The sequence below is a fragment of the Oncorhynchus masou genome, unplaced genomic scaffold, assembly GCF_036934945.1.
Source record: "Oncorhynchus masou masou isolate Uvic2021 unplaced genomic scaffold, UVic_Omas_1.1 unplaced_scaffold_810, whole genome shotgun sequence".
NCBI lineage: Eukaryota > Metazoa > Chordata > Actinopteri > Salmoniformes > Salmonidae > Oncorhynchus > Oncorhynchus masou.
The window spans coordinates 125,071-148,148 of record NW_027014573.1 but is presented as its reverse complement, the minus strand read 5'-3'; the positions used below and the strand labels follow the sequence as shown (position 1 = coordinate 148,148).

General features: G+C 44.1%; 2 protein-coding genes across 2 annotated transcripts in view; one reads left to right on the top strand and one right to left on the bottom strand.

Annotated features, from left to right (window-relative positions):
• The window catches only part of LOC135537540 (uncharacterized), a 99,005-nt gene extending 89,392 nt beyond the window's left edge, over nt 1-9,613 (bottom strand). The window contains exon 1 of the mRNA XM_064963676.1: nt 9,408-9,613. The gene's annotated coding sequence lies outside the window, so the exon portion shown is untranslated. The remainder of the gene's footprint in view (nt 1-9,407) is intronic.
• Nucleotides 1-23,078, top strand: part of LOC135537539 (NLR family CARD domain-containing protein 3-like) — a 224,663-nt gene that overhangs the window by 159,400 nt on the left and 42,185 nt on the right. The window lies entirely within an intron of this gene.

Here is a 23,078-nt window from a genome sequence, read left to right as displayed (position 1 = left end):
CATTGTGACGTATTTGTAGGCATATCATTGGAAGATTGACCATAAGAGACCACATTTACCAGGTGTCCGCCCGGTGTCCTGCGCCGAAATTGGTGCGCAAAAGTCAGCTGCAAGTATTTTTCCACAGAATTCAGAGAAGAATGCAGGCTTCCACGAACAATATATCAATGAAGAGATATGTGAAAAAACACCTTGAGGATTGATTCCAAACAACGTTTGCCATGTTTCAGTCGATATTATGGAGTTAATTCGGAAAAAGTTTGACGTTGTAGGTAACTGAATTTTCGGTTCGTTTCGGTAGCCAGATGCGATGTACAAAACGGAGCGATTTCTCCTACACACAGACGCTTTCAGGAAAAACTGCGCATTTGCTATGTAACTGAGAGTCTCTTCATTGAAAACATCCGAAGCTCTTCAAAGGTAAATGATTTTATTTATTTGGTTATCTCGTTTTTGCGAAAATGTTGCGTGCTAAATGCTACTCAAAATGCTAAGCTAGCTTAGCATACTCTTACACAAATTAGTCAATTGCTATGGTTCAAAAGCATATTTTGAAAATCTGAGATGACAGTGTTGTTAAGAAAAGGCTAAGCTTGAGAGTAGGCGCATTATTTTCATTTTATTTGCGATTTTCAGAAATCGTTAACGTTGCGTTATGCTAATGAGCCTGAGGCTTTAGTCACGATCCCGGATCCGGGATGGGGAGTTTCAAGAGGTTAAGTTTATCACTATTACTTTTCTTTCTCCTCTACTTGGCTGGTTACTGTTTGTAATGTTTTGTATGCTGAGCGCTGACCTCAGATAATCGCATGGTATGCTTTCGCCATAAAGCTTTTTTGAAATCTGACACTGTGGTTGGAAGTTTATCTTTAAACCAATGTAAAACACTTGTATGTTTTATGAATTTTTATTTTGAGTTTTTTTGTTTTTGAATTTGGTGCTCTGCAATTTCACTGGAAGTTGGCCAGGTGGGACATTAGCATCCCACACCCCTAGAGAGGTTTAAGCTAATCTGAAGATGGTGCTGGCTAAAACTAAAACTGGCAAGTGTAGAGAGTATAGGGATATTGTTATCCACATCGGCACCAACGATGTTAGGATGAAACCATCACAGGTCACCAAGCGCAACTTAGCTTCAGCGTGTAAATCAGCTAGACAGTTGTGTCAGCATCGAGTAATTATCTCTGGCCCCCTCCCAGTTAGGGGGAGTGATGATCTCTTCAGCAGAGTCTCACAACTCAGTCGCTGGTTGAAAACTGTTTTCTGCCCATCCCAAAAGACAGAATTTGTAGATAATTGGCCCTCTTTCTGGGACTCACCCACAAAAAGGACCAAGCCTGGCCTGTTGAGGAGTGGCAGACTCCATCTTAGCTGGAGGGGTGCTCTCATCTTATCTACCAACATAGACAGGGCTCTATAACTCTCCTAGCTGCACAATGAAATAGGGTGCAGGCCAGGCAGCAGGCTGTTAGCAAGCCTGCAAGCTAAGTAGAGTCTGACACTAGCACAGTCAGTGTAGTCAGCTCAGCTATCCCCTCTGCCTCAACCTAGGTTTGGCAAAACTAACCATGACAATGTTCGCCTTAGCAATCTCACTGAAATAAAGACCTCCTCCATTACTGTCATTATTGAATGAGACTTTGATACCTCACATCCCAAAATAGGGCTGCTTAATATTAGATCCCTCACCTCCAAGGCAGTTATAGTCAATGAACTAATCACTGAACATAATCTTCATGTGATTGACCTGACTGAAACATGGCTTAACCCTGATGAATGTACTGTGTTAAATGAGGCCTCACCTCCTGGTTACACTAGTGACCATATTCCCTGCGCATCCCGCAAAGGCGGAGGTGTTGCTAACATTTACGATAGCAAATTTCAATTTACAAAAAACCCCCGACATTTTCGTCTATTGAGCTTCTTGTCATGAAATCTATGCAGCCTACTCAATCACTTTTTATAGCTACTGTTTACAGGCCTCCTGGGACATATACAGCGTTCCTCACTGAGTTCCCTGAATTCCTATCGGGCCTATCGGACCTAACTAAAAAGCAGTATTCCCCAAGAAAAGATGTATTTCACTTCAGCAGTGATAATAACTTCTTTGAGGAAAAGATCATGATCATTAGAAAGCAAATTACAGACTCCTCTTTAAATCTGCGTATTCCTCCAAAGCTCAGTCATGGCAGATAATATTCTATTTTTTTGTGACATTAATATTCACATGGAAAAGTCCACAGACCCACTCCAAAAGGCTTTCGAAGCCATCATCAACTCATTTCTCTGGACCTACTCACTGCCACAGTCATACTCTAGACCTAGTTTTGTCCCATGGAATAAATGTTGTGGATCTTAATGTTTTTCCTCACAATCCTGGACTATCGGACCACCTTATTATGATGTTTGCAGTTGTAATAAAAAATCTGCTTAGACCCCAACCAAGGATCATCAAAAGTTGTGCTATAAATTCTCAGACAACCCAAAGATTCCTTGATGCCCTTCCAGACACCCTCTGCCTACCCAAGGACGTCAGAGGACAAAAATCAGTTAATCACCTAACTGAGGAACTAAATTTAACCTTGCGCAATACCCTAGATGCAGTCGCACCCCTAAAAACTAAAACCTTGCTCCCTTGTATACAGAAAATACCTGAGCTCTGAAGCACGCTTCCAGAAAACTGGAACGGAAATGGTGCCACACCAAACTGGAAGTCTTCCGACTAGCTTGGAAAGACAGTACTGTGCAGAATCGAAGAACGCTCATTGCTGCTCGATTATCCTATTTTTCCAACTTATTTGAGGAAAATAAGAACAATCCAAAATTTTGATTTTGATACGGTCGCAAAGCTAACTAAAAAGCAGCATTCCCCAAGAGAAGATGTATTTCACTTCAGCAGTGATAATTTCATGAACGTCTTTGAGGAAAAGATCATGATCATTAGATAGCAAATTACAGACTCCTCTTTAAATCTGCACATTCCTCCAAAGCTCAATTGTCCTGAGTCTGCACAACTCTGCCAGGACCTAGGATCAAGAGAGACACTCAAGTGTTTTAGTACTATATCTCTTGATACAATGATGAAAATAATCATGGCCTCTAAACCTTCAATTTATACTGGACCCTATTCCAACTAAACTGCTGAAAGAGCTGCTTCCTGTGCTTGGCCCTCCTATGTTGAACATAATAAACGTCTCTCTATCCACCAGATGTGTACCACACTCACTAAAAGTGGCAGTAATAAAGCCTCTCTTTAAAAAGCCAAACCTTGACCCAGAAAATATAAAAAACTATCGGCCTATATCGAATCTCGCATTCCTCTCAAATTTTTAGAAAAAAGCTGTTGCGCAGCAACTCACTGCCTTCCTGAAGACAAACAATGTGTATGAAATGCTTCAGTCTGGTTTTAGACCCCATCATAGCACTGAGACTGCACTTGTGAAGGTGGTAAATGACCTTTTAATGTCGTCAGACCGATGCTCTGCATCTGTCCTCGTGCTCCTAGACCTTAGTGCTGCTTTTGATATCATCAATCACCACAATCTTTTGGGGAGATTGGAAACCCAAATTGGTCTACACGGACAAGTTCTGACTTGGTTTAGATCTCATCTGTCGGAAAGAAAGATATCAGTTTGTCTCTGTGGATGGTTTGTCCTCTGACAAATCAACTATAAATTTCAGTGATTCTCAACGTTCCGTTTTAGGACCACTATTGTTTTCACTATATATTTTACCTCTTGGGGATGTCATTCGAAAACATAATGTTAACTTTCACTCCTATGCGGATGACACACAGCTGTACATTTCAATGAAACATGGTGAAGCCCCAAAATTACCCTCACTGGAAGCCTGTGTTTCAGACATAAGGAAGTGGATGGCTGCAAATGTTCTACTTTTTAAACTCGGACAAAACAGAGATGCTAGGTCCCAAGAAAAAAAGAGATCTTCTGTTGAATCTGACAATTAATCTTGATGGTTGTACAGTCATCTCAAATAAAACTGTGAAGGACCTCGGCGTTACTCTGGACCCTGATCTCTCATTGGACAAACATATCAAGACTGTTTCAAGGACAGCTTTTTTCCATCTACGTAGCATTGCAAAAATCAGACATTTTCTGTCCAAAAATTATGCAGGAAAATGTATCCATGCTTTTGTCACTTCTAGGTCAGACTACTGCAATGCTATACTTAAAAAACCCACAAAATAAACTTCAGTTAGTGCTAAATACGGCTGCAAGAATCTTGACTAGAACCAAAAAATGTTTATCATATTACTCCAGCGCTAGTCTCTCTACATTTGCTTACTGTTAAGGCAAGGGCTGATTTCAAGGTTTTTCTGCTAACCTACAGAGCTACATGAACTCAGCAAATAAAGAAACGTCCTCTCACTGTCATTTGCGTTTATTTTCAGCAAACTTAACATGTGTAAGTATTTGTATGAACTTAACATTCAACAACTGACACATAAACTGAACAAGTTCCACAGACATGTGACTAACAGAAATTAATAATGTGTCCCTGAACAAAGGGGGGCTCAAAATCAAAACTAACAGTCAGTATCTGGTGTGGCCACCAGCTGCATTAAGTACTTCAGTGCATCTCCTCCTCATGGACTGCACCAGATTTTCCAGTTCTTGCTGGGAGATGTTACGCCATTCTTCCACCAAGGCACCTGCAAGTTCCTGGACATTTCTGGGGGGGAATGGCTCTAGTCCTCACCCTCCGATCCAACAGGTCCCAGACATGCTCAATGGGATTGAGATCCGGGCTCTTCGCTGGCTATGGCAGAACACTAACATTCCTGTTTTGCAGGATATCATGCACAGAACGAGCAGTATGGCTGGTGGCATTGTCATGTCAGGATCAGCCTGCAGGAAGATTACCACATGAGGGAGGAGGATGTCTTCCCTTTAATGCACAGCGTTGAGATTGCCTGCAATGACAACAAGCTCAGTCCAATGATGCAGTGACAAACCGCCCCAGACAATAACGGACCCTCCACCTCCAAATCGATCCCACTCCAAAATACAGGCCTCGGTGTAACGCTCATTCCTTCGACGATAAACACAAATCCGACAAACACCCGGACATCAACCCTGATGAGACAAAACCGCGGCTCGTCAGTGAAGAGCACTTTTGCCAGTTCTGTCTGGTCCAGTGACAGTGGTTTGTGCCCGTAGGTAACGTTGTTGCCGGTGATGTCTGTGAGGACCTGCCTTTCAACAGGCCTACAAGCCCCCAGTCCAGCCTCTCTCAGCCTATTGCAGACAGTCTGAGCATAGATGGAGGGATTGTGCATTCCTGGTGTAACTCGGGCAGTTATTGTTGCCACCTGTCCCGCAGGTGTGATGTTCGGATCCTGTGCTGGGGTTGTTACACGTGGTCTGCCACTGTAAGGATGATCAGCTGTCTGTCTCCCTATAGAGCTGTCTTAGGTGTCTGTACGGACATTGGAATTTATTGCCCATGCCCATCTGCAGTCCTCATGCCTCCTTGCAGCATTTTTTAAATTTGATTTATTTCACCAGGTAGGCTAGTTAAGAACAAGTCTCATTTGCAACTGCGACCTGTTCAAGATAAAGCAAAGCAGTTCGACACATCCAATATAGGGTTACACATGGAATAAACAAACATACAATCAATAATACAGTAATACATCTATATACATCTATATACAGAATGTGCAAATGAGGCAGGATAAGAGAGGTAAGGCAATAAATTGGCCATGGTGGCAAAGTAATTACATTATAGTAACACTGCTACAACACTGCTTAAACACTCAATGGTAGGATGTGCAGAAGATTAATGTGCAAGTTGAAATACTGGGGTGCAAAGGAGCAAAATAAACACATAAATACAGTATGAGGATGAGGTAGATTGAATGGGCTATTTACAGATGAGCTATGTACAGGTGCAGTGATCTGTGAGCTGCTCTGAAAGCAGGTGCCTAATAAAGCCAGTGAGGGAGGTAAGAGTATCCAGCTTCAGAGATTTTTGCAGTTCGTTCTGGTCATTGGCAGCAGAGAACTGGAAGGAAAGGCTGCCAAAGGAGGAATTGGCTTTGGGGGTGACCAGTGGAACGTGTGCTATGGGTGGGTGCTGCTATGGGGACCAGTGAGCTGAGATAAGGCGGGGCTTTAACTAGCAGAGACTTGTAGATGACCTGGAGCCAGTGGGTTTGGCGACGAGTATGAAGCGAGGGCCAGCCAACAACAGCATACAGTTCGCAGTGGTGGGTAGTATATGGGGCTTTGGTGACAAAACGGATGGCACTGTGATAGACTACATCCAGTTTGCTGAGTAGAGTGTTGGAGGCTATTTTGTAAATGACATCGCCAAAGTCGAGGATCGGTAGGATGGTCAGTTTTACGAGGGTATGTTTGGCAGCATGAGCGAAGGATGCTTTGATGCGAAATAGGAAGCCGATTATAGATTTAATTTAGAATTGGAGATGTTTAATGTGAGTCTGGAAGTAGAGTTTACAGTCTAACCAGACACATAGGTATTTGAAGTCAGAACCATCCAGAGTAGTGAAGCTGGACGGGAGGGTAGGTGCGGACAGAGATCAGTTGAAGAGCATGCATGTAGTTTTTCTTGCTTTTAAGAGCAGTTGGAGACCACGGAAGGAGAGTTGAAGCTCATCTGGAGGTTAGTTAACATCTTTGGGATAGGGGGCAGCATTTTCACTTTTGGATGTAACGTGTGCCCAGAGTAAACTGCCTCCTACTCAGTCCCAGATGCTAATATATGCATATTATTTGATTTGGATAGAAAACACTCTAATGTTTCTAAAACTGTTTGAATCATGTCTGCAAGTATAACAGAACTCATATGGCAGGTCAAAAACCTGAGAAAAATCCAACCAGGAAGTGGGAAATCTGAGGTTTGTAGTTTTTCAAAAGCTTGGCCTATCGAAAACACAATGTCTATGGGGTCAATTTGCACTTCCTAAGGCTTCCAATAATGTCAACCGTCTTTAGAAACTTGTTTGAGGCTTCTACTATAAAGGCTCTTTGAGTCAGTGGTCTGGCAGAGTGTCACAGGCTGATGACGCGCGGTCACGAGAGTTAGCTCTCTTAACATGGCTTTTCTACAGAATTCTATGGAATTCTCCGGTTGGAACATTATTGAACATTTATGATAAAAACATACTAACGATTGATTCTATACAACGTTTGATATGTTTCTACGACCAGTAATCTAACTTTTTTCAATTTTCGTCTGACCTCTCAGCTGGAAGTTGAAAATGCAACGATATGTTTACCAAACTCCCTAACAAAAGGAGGTATATGGACATCAATGATGAACTGTATTGAACAAATCAAACATTTATTGTGGAACTGGGATTCCTGGGAGTGTATTCTGACGAAGATCATCAAAGGTAAGTGAATATTTATAACGCTATTATTTCTGACTAATGTTGACTGCGCAACATGGCTGATATTTCTTTTGGCTAGTTTGGGCTCTGAGCTCCTTAAATTATTGCTTTTTAAAACTTTTTCCGTAAAGTTTTTTTAAATCTGACACCGCGGTTGCATTAAGGAGGAGTGGATCTAAAGTTCCATAACACTTGTATTTTCATCAACATTTATAGTATTTCTGTAAATTGATGTGGCTCTCTGTAAAAATTGCCACATGTTTTTGGAACTACTGAACATAACATGCCAATGTAAAATGAGATTTTTGGAAATAAATATGCACTTTATAGAACAAAACATACATGAATTGCGTAACAATTGTAGTCTGAATTCACAACCAGAACATGACAAGTCATTGAGATATTTTCCATTCTGCTGAGAGAGCACCTTCCTGTTGACTAGCACTCTGTAAATTCTGATGGGTGAGGCCTGAGCTGGAATGTGAAGCTAACTGAATCTGGCTAACTTTAGAAAACCAGTATATCTAGCTAGTATCATAGTTTACCCCTCAGGCTACAATCAGGTTTCAGCATCAGGCAGCTATCAACATGCCGAGTCGTAGGCTACAACCTGGGATGTATTCATTAGTTTACTCCACAGCCAACAGTTTTAAAATGTTGTATAAACAGTTTACTCTAAAAACTGTACAACGTGACCTAAACGGTTTCTGTCGCCAAACGTTTTGCTAAAGGGGCACGAATGAATACACTAAAACTGTTTTGAGGAAGTGTAATTTGTTGTTAGGCTTTCCACCATATATATTTGTATCTCTTTCACACAACAAACCTCCCTGAGTGAAAAGCATAGTTTGTTGCTTGTTGTGTTTTAAGGCTGTTTTGAGAAGACAAGTCTATAGACCTATGATACAGTAGGAGATCACCCTGGTCTATAGACCTATGATACAGTAGGAGATCACCCTGGTCTATAGACCTATGATACAGTAGGAGATCACCCTGGTCTATAGACCTATGATACAGTAGGAGATCACCCTGGTCTATAGACCTATGATACAGTAGGAGATCACCCTGGTCTATAGACCTATGATACAGTAGGAGATCACCCTGGTCTATAGACCTATGATACAGTAGGAGATCACCCTAGTCTATAGACCTATGATACAGTAGGAGATCACCCTGGTCTATAGACCTATGATACAGTAGGAGATAACCCTGGTCTATAGACCTATGATACAGTACACTCGTAGACTAAAGGGTTCCAAACAGGTCCTCCGGCTGTCCCCATAGGAGACGCTTTTGGGTTCCAGGTAGAACGCTTCTGGCTTCAATGTAGAACCCTCTGTGGAAAGGGTTCTTCATGGAACCCAAAAGGGTTCTACTAGTACCAAAAAGGGTTCTACAAAGGGTTTTCCTATGGGGACAGCCAAAGAACCCTTTTAGATTCTAGATAGTGTAGGAGTGATCACCTTGGGGCACACAGATGGGCACGGGACAAATTCACCCGAAGCATTTAATTTATATCAAAACATTTTAAGGAGAGTGGGACTATTATAACACTGTCCACCAACAATATCATCAACTATATGAATACACATAACAACATCATCAACTATATGAACACACATAACAATATCATCAACTATATGAATACACATAACAATATCATCAACTATATGAATACACATAACAATATCATCAACTATATGAATACACATAACAATATCATCAACTATATTAATACACATAACAATATCATCAACTATATGAATACACATAACAACATCATCAACTATATGAATACACATAACAATATCATCAACTATATGAATACACATAACAATATCATCAACTATATGAACACACATAACAATATCATCAACTATATGAATACACATAACAATATCATCAACTATATGAATACACATAACAATATCATCAACTATATTAATACACATAACAATATCATCAACTATATGAACACACATAACAATATAATCAACTATATGAATACACATAACCATCGTCGTCTTACCTTTTATCTCTCAATAGAAACAGAGTCTGAATGATCATCAGGTCGTCAAAAGTTACTTTCATTTGCTCTGCTCATTTACATATCAGGTTCTGCCTGTTCTCTCTCCCTCTCTCTTTACAGCTCTTACAATGTGCCTTGGAATACATTCTACAACTGTCTGGAAATCTATTCTTCTGTCTCTCTCCATCACTTTCTCTGTGTCGTCTGTTGCTGTCTCTATGTCTTGTCTGGTGTCTCTCTCCATCATATCCTATTCCTCTGTTGCTGTCTCTGTGTCTTGTCTGATGTCTCTCTCCATCATCCTATTCTGTTGCTGTCTCTGTGTCTTGTCTGGTGTCTCTCTCCATCATATCCTATTCTGTTGCTGTGTCTGTGTCTTGTCTGTGTCTCACTCCATCACCAGAAAATGTTGAGGGTTAGGCCTGCTACAATACAACATTCACAACATGACAACACAACTACATAACACCATTAAATACAGTTGAGGGTTACTACAATACATAACACCATTAAATACAGTTGAGGGTTACTACAATACAACATGACAACACAAATACATAACACCATTAAATACAGTTGAGGGTTACTACAATACAACATGACAACACAACTACATAACACCATTAAATACAGTTGAGGGTTACTACAATACAACATGACAACACAACTACATAACACCATTAAATACAGTTGAGGGTTACTACAATACAACATGACAACACATTTACATTACATTTACATTTAAGTCATTTAGCAGACGCTCTTATCCAGAGCGACTTACAAATTGGTGAATTCACCTTCTGACATCCAGTGGAACAGCCACTTTACAATAGTGCATCTAAGTCATTAAGGGGGGGGGGGTGAGAAGGATTACTTATCCTATCCTAGGTATTCCTTGAAGAGGTGGGGTTTCAGGTGTCTCCGGAAGGTGGTGATTGACTCCGCTGTCCTGGCGTCGTGAGGGAGTTTGTTCCACCATTGGGGGGCCAGAGCAGCGAACAGTTTTGACTGGGCTGAGCGGGAACTGTACTTCCTCAATGGCAGGGAGGCGAGCAGGCCAGAGGAGGATGAACGCAGTGCCCTTGCTTGGGTGTAGGGCCTGATCAGAGCCTGGAGGTACTGCGGTGCCGTTCCCCTCACAGCTCCGTAGGCAAGCACCATGGTCTTGTAGCGGATGCGAGCTTCAACTGGAAGCCAGTGGAGAGAGCGGAGGAGCGGGGTGACGTGAGAGAACTTGGGAAGGTTGAACACCAGACGGGCTGCGGCGTTCTGGATGAGTTGTAGGGGTTTAATGGCACAGGCAGGGAGCCCAGCCAACAGCGAGTTGCAGTAATCCAGACGGGAGATGACAAGTGCCTGGATTAGGACCTGCGCCGCTTCCTGGGTGAGGCAGGGTCGTACTCTGCGGATGTTGTAGAGCATGAACCTACAGGAACGGGCCACCGCCATGATGTTGGTTGAGAACGACAGGGTGTTGTCCAGGATCACGCCAAGGTTCTTAGCGCTCTGGGAGGAGGACACAGTGGAGTTGTCAACCGTGATGGCGAGATCATGGAACGGGCAGTCCTTCCCCGGGAGGAAGAGCAGCTCCGTCTTGCCGAGGTTCAGCTTGAGGTGGTGATCCGTCATCCACACTGATATGTCTGCCAGACATGCAGAGATGCGATTCGCCACCTGGTCATCAGAAGGGGGAAAGGAGAAGATTAATTGTGTGTCGTCTGCATAGCAATGATAGGAGAGACCATGTGAGGTTATGACAGAGCCAAGTGACTTGGTGTATAGCGAGAATAGGAGAGGGCCTAGAACAGAGCCCTGGGGGACACCAGTGGTGAGAGCGCGTGGCGAGGAGACAGATTCTCGCCACGCCACCTGGTAGGAGCGACCTGTCAGGTAGGACGCAATCCAAGCGTGGGCCGCGCCGGAGATGCCCAACTCGGAGAGGGTGGAGAGGAGGATCTGATGGTTCACAGTGTCGAAGGCAGCCGATAGGTCTAGAAGGATGAGAGCAGAGGAGAGAGAGTTAGCTTTAGCAGTGCGGAGCGCCTCCGTGATGCAGAGAAGAGCAGTCTCAGTTGAATGACTAGTCTTGAAACCTGACTGATTTGGATCAAGAAGGTCATTCTGAGAGAGATAGAGGGAGAGCTGGCCAAGGACGGCACGTTCAAGAGTTTTGGAGAGAAAAGAAAGAAGGGATACTGGTCTGTAGTTGTTGACATCGGAGGGATCGAGTGTAGGTTTCTTCAGAAGGGGTGCAACTCTCGCTCTCTTGAAGATGGAAGGGACGTAGCCAGCGGTCAGGGATGAGTTGATGAGCGAGGTGAGGTAAGGGAGAAGGTCCCCGGAAATGGTCTGGAGGAGAGAGGAGGGGATAGGGTCGAGCGGGCAGGTTGTTGGGCGGCCGGCCGTCACAAGAAGCGAGATTTCATCTGGAGAGAGAGGGAGAAAGAGGTCAGAGCACAGGGTAGGGCAGTGTGAGCAGACCCAGCGGTGTCGTTTGACTTAGCAAACGAGGATCGGATGTCGTCGACCTTCTTTTCAAAATGGTTGACGAAGTCATCTGCAGAGAGGGAGGAGGGGGGGGGGGGAGGAGGATTCAGAAGGGAGGAGAAGGTGGCAAAGAGCTTCCTAGGGTTAGAGGCAGATGCTTGGAATTTAGAGTGGTAGAAGGTGGCTTTAGCAGCAGAGACAGAGGAGGAAAATGTAGAGAGGAGGGAGTGAAAGGATGCCAGGTCCGCAGGGAGGCGGGTTTTCCTCCATTTCCGCTCGGCTGCCCGGAGCTCTGTTCTGTGAGCTCGCAATGAGTCATCGAGCCACGGAGCGGGAGGGGAGGACCGAGCCGGCCTGGAGGATAGGGGACATAGAGAGTCAAAGGATGCAGAAAGGGAAGAGAGGAGGGTTGAGGAGGCAGAGTCAGGAGAAAGGTTGGAGAAGGTATGAGCAGAGGGAAGAGATGAAAGGATGGAAGAGGAAAGAGTAGCGGGGGAGAGAGAGCGAAGGTTGGGACGGCGCGATACCATCCGAGTAGGGGCAGTGTGGGAAGTGTTGGATGAGAGCGAGAGGGAAAAGGATACAAGGTAGTGGTCGGAGACTTGGAGGGGAGTTGCAGTGAGGTTAGTGGAAGAACAGCATCTAGTAAAGATGAGGTCGAGCGTATTGCCTGCCTTGTGAGTAGGGGGAAGGTGAGAGGGTGAGGTCAAAAGAGGAGAGGAGTGGAAAGAAGGAGGCAGAGAGGAATGGGTCAAAGGTAGACGTGGGGAGGTTAAAGTCGCCCAGGACTGTGAGAGGTGAGCCGTCCTCAGGAAAGGAGCTTATCAAGGCATCAAGCTCATTGATGAACTCTCCGAGGGAACCTGGAGGGCGATAAATGATAAGAATGTTAAGCTTGAAAGGGCTGGTAACTGTGACAGCATGGAATTCAAAGGAGGCGATAGATAGATGGGTAAGGGGAGAGAGAGAGAATGACCACTTGGGAGAGATGAGGATCCCGGTGCCACCACCCCGCTGACCAGAAGCTCTCGGGGTGTGCGAGAACACGTGGGTGGACGAAGAGAGAGCAGTAGGAGTAGCAGTGTTATCTGTGGTGATCCATGTTTCCGTCAGTGCCAGGAAGTCGAGGGACTGGAGGGAGGCATAGGCTGAGATGAACTCTGCCTTGTTGGCCGCAGATCGGCAGTTCCAGAGGCTACCGGAGACCAGGAACTCCACGTGGGTCGTGCGCGCTGGGACCACCAGATTAGGTGGCCGCGGCCACGCGGTGTGGAGCGTTTGTATGGTCTGTGCAGAGAGGAGAGAACAGGGATAGATAGACACATAGTTAACAGGGTACAGAAGAGGCTACGCTAATGCAAAGGAGATTGGAATGACAAGTGGACTACACGTCTCGAATGTTCAGAAAGTTAAGCTTACGTAGCAAGAATCTTATTGACTAAAATGATTGAAATGAAACAGTACTGCTGGAGTAGGCTAGCTGGTAGTGGCTGCGATGTTGACACTACACTAATCAAGTCGTTCCGTCGAGTGTAATAGTTTCTACAGTGGTGCTATTCGGGGGCTAGCTGGCTAGCTAGCAAGGTTGATTGCGTTCCGTTACTTAAAAGAACGACAATAGCTGGCTGGCTAACCTAGAAAATCGCTCTAGGCTACACAATTGTCTTAGATACAAAGACGGCTATGTATCTAGCTAGCTACGATCAAACAAAACAAACCGTTGTACTGTAATAGTTACTACGGTGCTGCTATTCAAACAGTAGAAGAACGACAATAGCTGGCCAGCTAACCTAGAAAGCTAACCTAGAAAATCGCTCTAGACTACACAATTGTCTTAGATACAAAGACGGCTATGTAGCTGGCTAGCTACGATCAAACAAATCAAACCGTTGTACTGTAATGAAGTGAAATGAAAATGTGATACTACCTGTGGAACGACGCGGAATGTTGACCGGGTAGTTGGAGTTCAATTCGGTAGAGGTTGGCTAGCTGTTGGCTAGCTAGCTAGCAGCATTTCCTACGTTAAGGACGACAAATAGCTGGCTAGCTAACCTCGGTAAATTAAGATAATCACTCTAAGTCTACACACTCTAAACTGCACAATTATCTTGGATACGAAGACAACTATGTAGCTAGCTGACACTACGCTAATCGAGTCGTTCAGTTGAGTGTAATAGTTACTACAGTGCTAGTGGACAGTGGATGTTAGCTAGCTGCTTAGCTGCTTAGCTAGCTGCTGGGCAGATACGTTAGGACGACGAAATACGATAATTATGCAATTGTCGTTGATACAAGGACGGCTATGTAGCTGGCTAAGAAGAAATTGCTAAGATTAGACAAATCAAACCGTTGTACTATAACGAAATGTAATGAAAATGTAATGAAAAGTTATAAAAAGTTATACTACCTGCGGACCGAAGTGTAGATGCGGCCGCTCGCTCCAACCGGAACCCTGGTTGGTTTAACACCATTAAATACAGATGAGGGATACTACAATACAACATGACAACACAAATACATAACACCATTAAATACAGTTGAGGGTTACTACAATACATAACACCATTAAATACAGTTGAGGGTTACTACAATACAACATGACAACACAAATACATAACACCATTAAATACAGTTGAGGGTTACTACAATACAACATGACAACACAACTACATAACACCATTAAATACAGATGAGGGTTACTACAATACAACATAACAACACAAATACATAACACCATTAAATACAGTTGAGGGTTACTACAATACAACATGACAACACAACTACATAACACCATTAAATACAGTTGGAATGTAGTTAGAACTCAAACTGTTTCCATCAAACAGAAAAACAACAATAAATCTGGATCAACACATGTAGATTTCTCGATGCTGCACTTTGCTGTTTCATTACCCAGACAGCTGTTTAAGGTCAGACCAACAAGGCAGAGTGTAGTATCAGTACTTAGGGGTCATAGGTCAGATAAGTGGTCATGGTTGATATGCATGGAAAAACAAACAAACTTTAAAGCCATTTTTCTCAGATTCACTGTTTGTGTAGATGCTCTTTGTCTCTGTAGTAGGACAGTAGTTCAGGTGGCTGTTTGTGTAGATGCTGTTTGTCTCTGTAGGACAGTAGTTCAGGTGGCTGTTTGTGTAGATGCTGTTTGTCTTTGTAGGACAGTAGTTCAGGTGGCTGTTTGTCTTTGTAGGACATTAGTTCAGGTGGCTGTTTGTGTAGATGCTGTTTGTCTTTGTAGGACAGTAGTTCAGGTGGCTGTTTGTGTAGATGCTGTTTGTCTTTGTAGGACAGTAGTTCAGGTGGCTGTTTGTCTCTGTAGGACAGTTGTTCAGGTGGCTGTTTGTGTAGATGCTGTTTGTCTCTGTAGGACAGTAGTTCAGGTGGCTGTTTGTCTTTGTAGGACATTAGTTCAGGTGGCTGTTTGTGTAGATGCTGTTTGTCTTTGTAGGACAGTAGTTCAGGTGGCTGTTTGTCTTTGTAGGACATTAGTTCAGGTGGCTCTTTGTCTTTGTAGGACAGTAGTTCAGGTGGCTGTTTGTCTCTGTAGGACAGTTGTTCAGGTGGCTGTTTGTGTAGATGCTGTTTGTCTCTGTAGGACAGTAGTTCAGGTGGCTGTTTGTCTTTGTAGGACATTAGTTCAGGTGGCTGTTTGTGTAGATGCTGTTTGTCTTTGTAGGACAGTAGTTCAGGTGGCTGTTTGTCTTTGTAGGACAGTAGTTCAGGTGGCTGTTTGTCTTTGTAGGACATTAGTTCAGGTGGCTGTTTGTGTAGATGCTGTTTGTCTTTGTAGGACAGTAGTTCAGGTGGCTGTTTGTCTTTGTAGGACAGTAGTTCAGGTGGCTGTTTGTCTTTGTAGGACAGTAGTTCAGGAGGCTGTTTGTGTAGATGCTGTTTATCTTTGTAGGACAGTAGTTCAGGTGGCTGTTTGTCTTTGTAGGACAGTAGTTCAGGAGGCTGTTTGTGTAGATGCTGTTTGTCTTTGTAGGACAGTAGTTCAGGTGGCTGTTTGTGTAGATGCTGTTTGTCTTTGTAGGACAGTAGTTCAGGTGGCTGTTTGTGTAGATGCTGTTTGTCTTTGTAGGACAGTAGTTCAGGTGGCTGATTGTCTTTGTAGGACAGTAGTTCAGGTGGCTGTTTGTCTCTGTAGGACAGTAGTTCAGGTGGCTGTTTGTCTCTGTAGGACAGTTGTTCAGGTGGCTGTTTGTGTAGATGCTGTTTGTCTTTGTAGGACATTAGTTCAGGTGGCTGTTTGTCTTTGTAGGACAGTAGTTCAGGTGGCTGTTTGTCTTTGTAGGACAGTTGTTCAGGTGGCTGTTGGTGTAGATGATGTTTGTCTTTGTAGGACAGTAGTTCAGGTGGCTGTTTGTGTAGATGCTGTTTGTCTTTGTAAGACAATAGTTCAGGTGGCTGTTTCTTTAGATGCTGTTTGTCTTTGTAGGACAGTTGTTCAGGTGGCTGTTTGTCTTTGTAGGACAGTAGTTCAGGTGGCTGTTTGTGTAGATGCTGTTTGTCTTTGTAGGACAGTAGTTCAGGTGGCTGTTTGTCTCTGTAGGACAGTAGTTCAGGTGGCTGGTTGTGTAGATGCTGTTTGTCTTTGTAGGACAGTAGTTCAGGTGGCTGTTTGTGTAGATGCTGTTTGTCTCTGTAGGACAGTAGTTCAGGTGGCTGTTTGTGTAGATGCTGTTTGTCTTTGTAGGACAGTAGTTCAGGTGGCTGTTTGTCTTTGCAGGACAGTAGTTCAGGTGGCTGTTTGTGTAGATGCTGTTTGTCTTTGTAGGACAGCAGTTCAGGTGGCTGTTTCTCTTTGTAGGACAGTAGTTCAGGTGGCTGTTTGTGTAGATGCTGTTTGTCTCTGTAGGAGAGTAGTTCAGGTGGCTGTTTGTCTTTGTAGGACAGTAGTTCAGGTGGCTGTTTGTCTTTGTAGGACAGTAGTTCAGGTGGCTGTTTGTGTAGATGCTGTTTGTCTCTGTAGGACAGTAGTTCAGGTCTTTGCACTTAGTCTGCCTCCTGTCCCACCCATCGCCATGGTTACACCTTCCTGAAAACAATGACTCCATACTTTGCTGAAACCTGTTCTGCCAGTTCATGTCCTTAAAGACTAGAATGTTCCAATGTGGTTAGCCAAAGAGATGACAAGATAGTTCACACATGCATCTTTCAGGGTAACTGTCAAACAGACATGTCACATTTCTGGTTGGTCCAGAACTAGTTTCCTGCTTGTAGCAGGCCGTGTTCACAGGAATCCTCTCCTCTAACTAGAAGTCATGTGATTTCATGAGGATGTTGTTCTGCAGTGAGAGTGGAATGCAAGTCAAGGTGTCCTGGGATGAATGTCAACTAGATTTATAAACATCATTTTTAAATTAACTGTTGTAATAAAAAATAATCTACGCTGTCATTTTCTTGATGTTGGTTCGCTTTTAAAGTGTTTGATTGTCACAGACATCAGATTGGTTCAGTGAAATGTGTTGTTTTACAGGGTCAGTCATAGTAGTATGATAGGTGTTGTTGTACAGGGTCAGTCATAGTAGTATGATAGGTGTTATTGTACAGGGTCAGTCATAGTAGTATGATAGGTGTTGTTGTACAGGGTCAGTCATAGTAGGATGATAGGTGTTGTTTTACAGGGTCCGTCATAGTAGTATGATAGGTGTTGTTGTACAGGGTCAGTCATAGTAGTATGATAGGTGTTGTTGTACAGGGTCAGTCATAGTAGTATGATAGGTGTTGTTGTACAGGGTCAGTCATAGTAGTATGATAGGTGTTGTTGTACAGGGTCAGTCATAGTAGTATGATAGGTGTTGTTTTACAGGGTCAGTCATAGTAGTATGATAGGTGTTGTTGTACAGGGTCAGTCATAGTAGTATGATAGGTGTTGTTTTACAGGGTCAGTCATAGTAGTATGATAGGTGTTGTTGTACAGGGTCAGTCATAGTAGTATGATAGGTGTGGTTGTACAGGGTCAGTCATAGTAGTATGATAGGTGTTGTTTTACAGGGTCAGTCATAGTAGTATGATAGGTGTTGTTTTACAGGGTCAGTCATAGTAGTATGATAGGTGTTATTGTACAGGGTCAGTCATAGTAGTATGATAGGTGTTGTTGTACAGGGTCAGTCATAGTAGTATGATAGGTGTTGTTGTACAGGGTCAGTCATAGTAGTATGATAGGTGTTGTTGTACAGGGTCAGTAGTATGATAGGTGTTGTTTTACAGGGTCAGTCATAGTAGGATGATAGGTGTTGTTGTACAGGGTCAGTCAGAGTAGTATGATAGGTGTTGTTTACAGGGTCAGTCATAGTAGTGTGATAGGTGTTGTTTTACAGGGTCTGTCATAGTAGTATGATAGGTGTTGTTGTAAAGGGTCAGTCAGAGTAGTATGATAGGTGTTGTTTACAGGGTCAGTCATAGTAGTATGATAGGTGTTGTTTTACAGGGTCAGTAGTATGATAGGTGTTGTTGTACAGGGTCAGTCAGAGTAGTATGATAGGTGTTGTTTTACAGGGTCATTAGTATGATAGGTGTTGTTTTACAGGGTCAGTCATAGTAGTATGATAGGTGTTGTTGTACAGGGTCAGTCATAGTAGTATGATAGGTGTTGTTGTACAGGGTCAGACATAGTAGTATGATAGGTGTTGTTTTACAGGGTCATAGTAGTATGATAGGTGTTGTTGTACAGGGTCAGTCATAGTAGTATGATAGGTGTTGTTTTACAGGGTCAGTCATAGTAGGATGATAGGTGTTGTTTTACAGGGTCAGTCATAGTAGTATGATAGGTGTTGTTTTACAGGGTCAGTCATAGTAGTATGATAGGTGTTGTTGTACAGGGTCAGTCATAGTAGTATGATAGGTGTTGTTTTACAGGGTCAGTCATAGTAGGATGATAGGTGTTGTTTTACAGGGTCATAGTAGTATGATAGGTGTTGTTGTACATGGTCAGTCATAGTAGTATGATAGGTGTTGTTGTACAGGGTCAGACATAGTAGTATGATAGGTGTTGTTTTACAGGGTCAGTCATAGTAGTATGATAGGTGTTGTTGTACAGGGTCAGTCATAGTAGTATGATAGGTGTTGTTTTACAGGGTCAGTCATAGTAGTATGATAGGTGTTGTTTTACAGGGTCAGTAGTATGATAGGTGTTGTTTTACAGGGTCAGTCATAGTAGTATGATAGGTGTTGTTGTACAGGGTCAGTCATAGTAGTATGATAGGTGTTGTTGTACAGGGTCAGTCATAGTAGTATTATAGGTGTTGTTTTACAGGGTCAGTCATAGTAGCATGATAGATGTTGTTTTACAGGGTCAGTCATAGTAGTATGATAGGTGTTGTTTTACAGGGTCAGTCATAGTAGTATGATAGGTGTTGTTGTACAGGGTCAGTCATAGTAGTATGATATGTGTTGTTTTACAGGGTCAGTCATAGTAGTATGATAGGTGTTGTTGTACAGGGTCAGTCATAGTAGTATGATAGGTGTTGTTGTACAGGGTCAGTCATAGTAGTATGATAGGTGTTGTTTTACAGGGTCAGTCATAGTAGTATGATGTTGTTTTACAGGGTCAGTCGTAGTAGTATGATAGGTGTTGATTTACAGTGTCATAGTAGTATGATAGGTGTTGTTTTACAGGGTCAAACATAGTAGTATGATAGGTGTTGTTGTACAGGGTCATAGTAGTATGATAGGTGTTGTTTTACAGGGTCAAACATAGTAGTATGATAGGTGTTGATTTACAGGGTCGTAGAAGTATGGTGACCATGGAGCAAATTAGATGTAAGAGTCTTGCTTCAGGGCACATCGACAACCTTGAAGGTAAAAACCAGCAATACCAGTTACTCTAACCACTCGTCTATCTGACCACCACCACTCTAACCACTCGTCTATCTGACCATACCAGTTACTGACCACCACCACTCTAACCACTCGTCTATCTGACCATACCAGTTACTGACCACCACCACTCTAACCACTAGTCTATCTGACCATACCAGTTACTGACCACCACCACTCAAACCACTAGTCTATCTGACCATACCAGTTACTGACCCACCACTCCAACCACTAGTCTATCTGACCATACCAGTTACTGACCACCACTCTAACCACTAGTCTCTCTGACCATACCAGTTACTGACCCACCACTCTAACCACTAGTTTACCTGACCACACCAGTTACTGACCCACCACTCCAACCACTAGTCTATCTGAACATACCACTGACCATGTGGACACCTCCTAGTGTTCTGGTTGTTTGGAGTGTTTATCAGACCATGTGGACACCTCCTAGTGGTCTGGTTGTTAGGAGTGTTTATCAGACCATGTGGACACCTCCTAGTGGTGGGGTTGTTAGGAGTGTTTATCAGACCATGTGGACACCTCCTAGTGGTCTGGTTGTTAGGAGTGTTTATCAGACCATGTGGACACCTCCTAGTGGTCTGGTTGTTAGGAGTGTTTATCAGACCATGTGGACACCTCCTAGTGGTCTGGTTGTTAGGAGTGTTTATCAGACCATGTGGACACCTCCTAGTAGTCTGGTTGTTAGGAGTGTTTATCAGACCATGTGGACACCTCCTAGTGGTGGGGTTGTTAGGAGTGTTTATCAGACCATGTGGACACCTCCTAGTGGTGGGGTTGTTAGGAGTGTTTATGAGACCATGTGGACACCTCCTAGTGGTGGGGTTGTTAGGAGTGTTTATCAGACCATGTGGACACCTCCTAGTGGTGGGGTTGTTAGGAGTGTTTATCAGACCATGTGGACACCTCCTAGTGGTGGGGTTGTTAGGAGTGTTAATCAGACCATGTGGACACCTCCTAGTGGTGGGGTTGTTAGGAGTGTTAATCAGACCATGTGGACACCTCCTAGTGGTGGGGTTGTTAGGAGTGTTAATCAGACCATGTGGACACCTCCTAGTGGTGGGGTTGTTAGGAGTGTTTATCAGACCATGTGGACACCTCCTAGTGGTGGGGTTGTTAGGAGTGTTTACCAGACCATGTGGACACCTCCTAGTGGTGGGGTTGTTAGGAGTGTTTACCAGACCATGTGGACACCTCCTAGTGGTGGGGTTGTTAGGAGTGTTTATCAGACCATGTGGACACCTCCTAGTGGTGGGGTTGTTAGGAGTGTTAATCAGACCATGTGGACACCTCCTAGTGGTGGGGTTGTTAGGAGTGTTTATCAGACCATGTGGACACCTCCTAGTGGTGGGGTTGTTAGGAGTGTTTACCAGACCATGTGGACACCTCCTAGTGGTGGGGTTGTTAGGAGTGTTTATCAGACCATGTGGACACCTCCTAGTGGTGGGGTTGTTAGGAGTGTTAATCAGACCATGTGGACACCTCCTAGTGGTGGGGTTGTTAGGAGTGTTTATCAGACCATGTGGACACCTCCTAGTGGTGGGGTTGTTAGGAGTGTTAATCAGACCATGTGGACACCTCCTAGTGGTGGGGTTGTTAGGAGTGTTTATCAGACCATGTGGACACCTCCTAGTGGTGGGGTTGTTAGGAGTGTTTACCAGACCATGTGGACACCTCCTAGTGGTGGGGTTGTTAGGAGTGTTTATCAGACCATGTGGACACCTCCTAGTGGTGGGGTTGTTAGGAGTGTTTATCAGACCATGTGGACACCTCCTAGTGGTGGGGTTGTTAGGAGTGTTTATCAGACCATGTGGACACCTCCTAGTGGTGGGGTTGTTAGGAGTGTTAATCAGACCATGTGGACACCTCCTAGTGGTGGGGTTGTTAGGAGTGTTAATCAGACCATGTGGACACCTCCTAGTGGTGGGGTTGTTAGGAGTGTTAATCAGACCATGTGGACACCTCCTAGTGGTGGGGTTGTTAGGAGTGTTTATCAGACCATGTGGACACCTCCTAGTGGTGGGGTTGTTAGGAGTGTTTACCAGACCATGTGGACACCTCCTAGTGGTGGGGTTGTTAGGAGTGTTTACCAGACCATGTGGACACCTCCTAGTGGTGGGGTTGTTAGGAGTGTTTATCAGACCATGTGGACACCTCCTAGTGGTGGGGTTGTTAGGAGTGTTAATCAGACCATGTGGACACCTCCTAGTGGTGGGGTTGTTAGGAGTGTTTATCAGACCATGTGGACACCTCCTAGTGGTGGGGTTGTTAGGAGTGTTTACCAGACCATGTGGACACCTCCTAGTGGTGGGGTTGTTAGGAGTGTTTATCAGACCATGTGGGCACCTCCTAGTGGTGGGGTTGTTAGGAGTGTTTATCAGACCATGTGGACACCTCCTAGTGGTGGGGTTGTTAGGAGTGTTTACCAGACCATGTGGACACCTCCTAGTGGTGGGGTTGTTAGGAGTGTTTATCAGACCATGTGGACACCTCCTAGTGGTGGGGTTGTTAGGAGTGTTTATCAGACCATGTGGACACCTCCTAGTGGTGGGGTTGTTAGGAGTGTTTATCAGACCATGTGGACACCCTCCTAGTGGTCTGGTTGTTAGGAGTGTTTATCAGACCATGTGGACACCTCCTAGTGGTGGGGTTGTTAGGAGTGTTTATCAGACCATGTGGACACCTCCTAGTGGTGGGGTTGTCAGGAGTGTTTATCAGACCATGTGGACACCTCCTAGTGGTGGGGTTGTTAGGAGTGTTTATCAGGCCATGTGGACACCTCCTAGTGGTGGGGTTGTTAGGAGTGTTTATCAGGCCATGTGGACACCTCCTAGTGGTGGGGTTGTTAGGAGTGTTTATCAGACCATGTGGACACCTCCTAGTGGTGGGGTTTTTAGGAGTGTTTATCAGACCATGTGGACACCTCCTAGTGGTGGGGTTGTTAGGAGTGTTTACCAGACCATGTGGACACCTCCTAGTGGTCTGGTTGTTAGGAGTGTTTATCAGACCATGTGGACACCTCCTAGTGGTCTGGTTGTTAGGAGTGTTAATCAGACCATGTGGACACCTCCTAGTGGTGGGGTTGTTAGGAGTGTTTATCAGACCATGTGGACACCTCCTAGTGGTGGGGTTGTTAGGAGTGTTTATCAGACCATGTGGACACCTCCTAGTGGTGGGGTTGTTAGGAGTGTTTATCAGACCATGTGGACACCTCCTAGTGGTGGGGTTGTTAGGAGTGTTTATCAGATCATGTGGACACCTCCTAGTGGTGGGGTTGTTAGGAGTGTTTATCAGACCCTGTGGACACCTCCTAGTGGTCAG